Raw genomic sequence first — 7,721 nt, 5'->3', positions numbered from 1 at the left:
GTTCTATTGTCCTCTTCCAAGCACTTAGTACATGCTCTACACTGAGTAAGCATACAATAAATACCGTCGATTGACTTCGCTCCTCTAATGCCAACCGACTCACTGTACCTCGGTCTTGCCTGTCTCACTACCGACTCCTCACCCACATCCTGCCTCTGTCCTGGAACGCCCTCCCTCTTAATAATAATAATGATGGTATTTGTTAAGCACTTACTATGTGCAAAGCACTGTTCTAAGCGCTGGGGCAACACAGGGTGATCAGGTTGTCTCACGTGGGGCTCACAATCTTAATCCCCATTTTACAGATGAGGTAACTGAGGCACAGAGAAGTTAAGTGTCTTGCCCAAAGTCACACAGCCAATAAGTGGCAGAGCTGGGATTAGAACCCATGACCTCTGACTCCCAAGCCTGTGCTCTTTCCACTGAGCCATGCTGCTTCTCACATCCAACAGACCTCTTCACATCCAACAAACCTCTTCACATCCAACAGACCTCCACTTTCCCCACCCTCAAAGCCTTATTAAAAACACATCTCCAAGAGGCCTTCCCCAACTAAGCCCTCATTTCCCCTTCTCCCACTCCCTTCTGTGTCACCCATTTTCCCCCTTTACTCACCCCCGCCCCTCAGCCCCGTAGCACTTGTGTACATATCTGTAATTTAATTTATTTATTTATATGAATGTCTGTCTCCCTTTCTAGACTGTAAGCACATTGCAGACATAGAACGTGTCTACCAACTCATACCGTACTCTCCTAAGAGCTTAGTATAGTGCTCTGCACACAGTCAGTGCTCAATAAATACAATCGGTCGAGTGATTGATTGAATGGATGGATAGGAGGTTGAACAATGCTTGGCACATAGTAAGCGCTTAACAAGTACCATCATCATCATCATCATCATGGAGGGAAGGCCGCACACCTAAAATATCCTGCCTTAGCAGTATTCCTTTCACATCTCACTTCTCTCTTCCAAAATAAGCAGATTATCTAAATAGTGGCCCACTGAGCGTTTCATCCTTGACATTTATTTTACCCTCAGATTTAATCAACCAAAGGTTTTCTTTCTGAATCCCTTGATAATAATAATAATAATAATGGCATTTATTAAGCGCTTACTATGTGCAAAGCACTGTTCTAAGTACTGGGGAGGTTACAAGGTGATCAGGTTGTCCCACGGGGGGCCTCACAGTTTTAATCCCCATTTTACAGATGAGGTAACTGAGGCACAGAGAAGTGAAGTGACTTGCCCAAAGTCACACAGCTGACACTTGGTGGAGCTGGGGCTTGAACCCATGACCTCCGACTCCAAAGCCCGGGCTCTTTCCACTGAGCCACGCTGCTTCTCTAACCTTGATAACCTTACCCAAGGCTGAGTGTCAGTGCAGTTTCCCAGAACAAAGACTTGGTGAGAATAAGCTAGTTCTTAACCTGGTCTAGTCACCTCACCAATATCAAGAAAATGTAGCTCATGAGATCCATGAAGGCTGGCCTAATTTTCTCACTGACTGAAAGATTTCCCTCTGCCCTTCCAGTGATCAACCAAGCAACTCAATATGAGCCTCTAAACTCCAACCTCGTTAGCATAATCACACCATTCACATTATTTGAATACCAAAAAAGTGGAACAGCTCTCTCAAGTGAAAGGCCAAAGTCAACTGGATAAATTTGTAATGAGACACTAGCTTTAAAAGCTTTCTGGCTTGACTGCCTGTAGAGAGTTGGATGGGCTTGTACTGCAGATCCCAGAAGTTTCATCAAACAAGCAGCATGATCTAGTGGAAAGAGCACAGGCCTGGGAGCCGGAGGACCTGGGTTCTAATCCCCACTCTGCTTCCTGCCTGCTGTGTGACCATGGGCAAGTTGCTTAACTTCTCTGCGCCTGGCTTCCTCACCTCATCTCTCCTGTAAAATGGGGATGATGTAGCTGTTCTTCCTCCCCTGTAAATTGTGAGCCTCATGAGGGATGGGGACTGTGTCTGACCTGATTATCTTGTATCTCCCCCAGCAGTTAATAATAACAACAATAATAATAATAATAGTTGTGGGATTTGTTAAGCACTTACTATGTGCCAAGCACTATACTAAGTAATCACCATGATAGAAGATAATCAGGTCCCACATGGGGCTCACAGTCTAAGAAGGAGGGACAACAGGTATTGAGACCCCATTTTGAGAAGCAGTGTGGCACAGTGGAAAGAGCCCGGACTTTGGAGTCAGAGGTCATGGGTTCAAATCCTGACTCCGCCACTTAGCTGTGTGACTTTGGGCAAGTCACTTAACTTCTCTGTGCCTCAGTTCCCTCATCTATAAAATGGGGATTGAGACTGTGAGCCCCCCTTGGGACAACCTGATCACCTTGTAACCTCCCCAGCGCTTAGAACAGTGCTTTGCACATAGTAAGCGCTTAATAAATGCCATTATTATTATTATTATTTTGCAGATGAGGGAACTGAGGCACAGAGAAGTCACTTTGTCAAAGTCACACAGCAGGAATGTGGTCAGAGTCAGAATTAGAACCCAGGTCCTCTGACTCCCAGGCCTGTGCTCTTTCCACTAGGCCATGCTGCTTACTCCCACATAGTATGTGCTTGATACATAGTAAGGTCTTAACAAATACCATAACTATTATTATTCAAATTCTTAACAGCTCTTTCACTTGGTACCCCCACTCTCTGAAGTAGAGCAATCGAGTGGCCCCTGACATTTACATTTTGCAAGCAGATGGGTATCACTTTGGAGGATTGCAGAGGTCCCTCTTTTTGTGATAAGGTGGTGGCATTCTTAGCAAAGACCAGATAGAGCAGAGCCATGGTAAGTCTACCGGTTTGACATTGCAAAGGTGCGGATTGGGTTCCAGATTAACTGAGAGCAGCTTAATCGTACTGCAGAAGCTAAAAGCAGGTTCCTAAGTGTGTGCCAAAATAAAAGGCTGCCACTCACAAGCCCTCACAAGCCTCTCCCTTTCACACAAGTATTGTGAGGACAATGTTGGCGAAGCTCTGTCAAACGCACAGATCGAAGGTACAGGGTGAACCTCCCTTTACACTGGAGACGCTGCTGAGAAAAGATTGTGTAAAAGGGAATCTGGGGGATACGAACCTAGCTTTAATTAATCAATCAATCAATCAGTAGTATTTTTTAATGGTATTTGTTAAGTGCTTACTCTGTGCCAGGCACTGTACTAAGCACTGGGGTAGATACAAGACCAAGGTACAGAGAGAAGGTGAGCAATAGAGGAGTGAAGTGTGTTGTAGTATGAGATAGCGAGTGTTTTGAAGCCAATGGTGAGGAGTTTTTGTTTGATGCAGAGGTGGATGGACAACCACTGGAGGTTCTTGAAGAGTGGGGAAACACATTCTGAATGTTTTTGTAGAAAAATGATCCGGACAGTAGAGTGTAGTATGGACTGGAGTAGGGAAAGACAGGAGGCTGAGAGGTCAGCAGGGAGGCTGATACAGTAATCGAGGCGGGATAGGATAAGTTCATTCATTCATTCATTCATTCATTCAATCGTATTATTGAGTGCTTACTGTGTGCAGAGCACTGTACTAAGCACTTGGGAAGTACAAATTGGCAACATATAGAGACGGTCCCTACCCAACAATAGTCTCACAATCTAGAAGATAAGTGATCGTATTAACGTGGTTGCAGTTTGGATGGAGAGAAAAGGATGGATTTTAGCTCTGTTGTGACGGTGCAACCACCAGGATTTAGCAATAGATTGAATATTTGGGTTGAATGAGAGAGAGGAGACAAGGATAACGCCAAGGTTACGGGCTTGTGAGACAGGAAGGATGGTGGTAATCCCGGCTCCACCACTTCCCTGCCATGTGATCTTTAGCAAGTCACTTGACTTCTCTGGGCCTCTGTTACCTCATCTGTAAAATGGGGATTAAGACTGTGAGCCCCAGGTGGGACAGAGACTGTGTCCAACCTGATTTGCTTGTATCCATCCCAGCACTTAGTACATTGTCTGGAACATAGTAAGCGCTTAATAAATACCACAGTTATCATTATTACTATTTCCACTAGGCTACACTGCCTTGTTCCATCCTGGGCTAGGCCCCCATTGCCTAAATTTGAGGTTAGGCAGGGAACAGGCCCAGAGCTGGGTCAGCAAAACAAAGCAATCAATGCTGTGTATTGAGCACTTACTCTGCACTGCACTAAGCACTTGGTTAGTGCAAATAGCTACCCAAGGCCACTAAATTGAAGGGGATGCTATTTCCTCATCTGTAATGTGGGGATTAAATGCCAGTCCTTCCTCCCGACCCCCTATCTCCTCCCCACTCCGATGGAGCAGTAGTTCCTGCCCCACCCCCACAGTGAAATCCTGAGCCGCTGTGCTTACATAATAATAATAATATTAATAATGGTATTTGTTAAGCGTTTACTATGTGCCGAGCACTGTTTTAAGCACTGGGGTAGATATAAGGTAATCATATTGTCCCATGTGGGGCTTACAGTCTTAATCCCCATTTTACAGATGAGGTAACTAAGGCACAGAGAAGTTAAGTGACTTGCCCAAAGTCACACAGCTGATAAGTGGTGAGGTTGGGATTAGAACCCATGACCTCTGACTCCCAAGCCCATGCTCTTGCCAATAATCCATGCACATCTTGCCACCCAGACTGAGTCCTGGGCAGAGTTGGACTCTGAAGCCAATGTGTCCCAGGCTCCCCGCTCATTTAAGGAACAGAACTATGGCTGAGGCAGCGACTTCTGCCTTTGGAACCCTCCCTTCCTCCCCTCCTAGGCTTGGGGGTTGCTCTGCACACAATAAGCACTCCATAAACACCATCGGCTGATGGACTGGAACTAAACGGTCAATTTTCCTTAGGCCACCAAAATGCTAGCTCCTGCTGGTCAGTCAGTCGGCCAGTCGATCGTATTTATTGTGTGCTTCATTCATTCATTCATTCAATTGTATTTATTGAGCGCGCACTGGGTGCAGAGCGCTGTACTAAGCGCTTGGAAAGTACAATTCAGCAACAAATAGAGACGATCCCTACCCAACAACGGGCTCACAGTCTAGAAGGGGGGAGAGACATCAGAACAAGTAAACAGGCATCAATATAAATAAATGGAATTATAGATATATACACATAATTAATAAAATAAATAGAATAATAAATATGCACTGTGTGCAGAGCACTGTACTAAGTGCTGGGGAGAGTACAATATAGCAATATAACAGACACTTTCCCTGTACACAACGAGCTTATAGTTTAGAGGGGGAGTTTACAGTCTAGAGGGGATCAGGTCTGGAATTTGGGGCAAACGCAGGGCTCCAGAGCCCCAAACAAGGAGACTCCCTTTACTGCCTCCCTCCTACCCTCCTCCACCCCAGCATTTTCCCTCAGATCCTTCCTCTCAATCTCCTTCCCTTCCGTGGACCTGGGCTCCATGCATCCTTCCTCTCCAGTTTAGGAATTGTGGAATTGAAACTCCATTGTGGCTCTAGCTGGGATAATCAGGGCAAGGTCACATCTGGGTAGCTTTCCCCCTCAACCTGACCATTTTATGACCCAACCCCCTGTTGACTCCAAAGGAATAATGGCCTCTTTTCTTCCCATGCCCCCCCCCTCCGCCCCCAATACACACACTCCTTTCCCATTTAGCAACCTCCCCATCTATTCTTGCCTCTTTCTCCACCCCCACTCCCTTCCCTTTTCTGTTTTGCCCACTTTCCTTCCAGCAGATACTTTTATGACTGTTGCATGATGGTGAGCGTCACTCAACTGTACAATCTATGTCAATTACATCTGGATGAAAATTGGTAGTAGCTATTAATAAAGGCAGCCCTGAAAAACAAGTGTGGGCTGTGCATACACGTGTGTGTACGTGTGTGTGTGTGTGTGTGTGTGTGTATACTCCTGCTTTAAAGGATAAACAGAAGTATGCAAATATTTTAAGCTCTTAACATTAAGAAGAGGGAAGTGATCAGGAACCCACACTGGGGAAAGAATATCCAAGTTGAAAACTTGAAAGATTTCTTTAGAGGTATGGCTGAGTAGGGGAGGAAGATTGGGGGTGGGGGGGGAGTTCATGCCCAACCTAAATCTCTTGTGCTAAAATTTAAATCCATATTCTCTGTTTGAATGCCAGTGGAAATGGAGAAATCAGCATCCTCCACATTAAACTTTTCCTCTACCTGACAATAATGGTCACACAGTGAATTTCCTTTAACCTTTCCTTGGAGAAGGTATTTTACATTCCTTTAAGCATTAAGTTGCTCTTCTCTGGACCTCTCCATTTCCTTCATATCCTTTCTTAAAGTGTGGGCAGAGCCACTCCTTCGGAAGGCAAAGCTGGGGCAGCAGGAATTGTGCTTACTGACTGTTTTAGTCTCCCAAGTGCTTAGTACTGTACTTTACCCACAGTAGACTATAAGCTCCTGAGGGCAGAGATCATGTCTACTAACTTCATTCATTTGATCATATTTATTGAGCGCTTACTGTGTGCAGAGTACTGTACTAAGCGCTTGGAAAGTACAATTCAGCAACAGAGACAATCCCTGTTCACAACGGGCTCACAGTCTAGAAGTGGGGGAGACGGACATCAAAACAAGTAAAGAGGCATCAATAGCATCTATAAAAATAAATAGAATTAGAGATATATATATATGCATCAAAACAAGTAAAACAGGCATTAATATAAGTAAATAGAATTATAGATTTGTACATATATACACAAGTGCTGTGGGGAGGGGAATAGAGAAAAGGAAGCGAGTCAGGGCGAGGTGGGGGGCGGGGGAGCTGAGGAAAAGGGGGGTTTAGTCTGTGAAGGCCTCCTGGAGGAGGTGAGCCTTCAGTAGGGCTTTGAAGCCATGCACTGACACCTACATCTGCCGCGGCCCAGCACCTAAGACTTGAACTAGGACGACGACAAGCTGTGGGCAGCCTGACTCCTTCAAACTCCTCCAGCGTGGCATCATCTTCACCAAGACTTGGGGAAAACAAGTTGGATTGGTAACTACAGGTGCTGTGCATTGTGTGTGTGTGTGCGGGGTGTGTGTGTGTGTGTGTGTGTGTACGTGTGCATCTAACTTCTGTTTTTGTATAAAATAAAGCTTCCCACTGTAACCGTGGTGTTTGGTTTTACTTTTTGAACATGTCATTTGAGCATCTGAATTAAAAAGGGAGTCAAATCCCTGGTTAAGGGCTCATAAATCGAACGCCTGATATCGTGGGGGAGCAATCCCCCAGCGGGGCTCAGGACGAATGGTATTTGTTAAGCACTCACTATAAAAAAATAATAATGACGGTATTTGTTAAGCACTTACTATGTGCCAAGTACTCTTCTAAGCATTGGGGTAGATACAAGGTAATCAGGTTGTCCCACCTGGGGCTCACAGTCTTAATCCCCATTTTATAGATGAGGGAACCGAGGCCCAGAGAAGTGAAGTGACTTGTCCAAGGTCCCACGGCCACGAAGTGGCAGATGGGGGATTAGAACCCAGGTCCTCTGACTCCCGATTCCTGCCCCTCTACACTGTGAGCTCGCTGTGGGCAGGGACTGTCACTCCTTATTGTTGTATTGTACTTTCCCAAGCGCTTAGCCCGGTGCTCTGCACACAGTAAGCGTTTCATAAATACGATTGAAGGAATGCATATATGCATGACTCTATCCATTAGACCGAGCTCTTCCTGCGTCTCCCAGGTTTTCCGTCTCTCCTCCCAGTCCCCTAAACTGTCCCACTGTGGCAGCTGGGATAGTGC

The sequence above is a fragment of the Tachyglossus aculeatus genome, chromosome X4 (genome assembly GCF_015852505.1).
Source record: "Tachyglossus aculeatus isolate mTacAcu1 chromosome X4, mTacAcu1.pri, whole genome shotgun sequence".
Taxonomy (NCBI): Eukaryota; Metazoa; Chordata; class Mammalia; order Monotremata; family Tachyglossidae; genus Tachyglossus; species Tachyglossus aculeatus.
Note: the sequence above shows the minus strand (reverse complement) of the source record.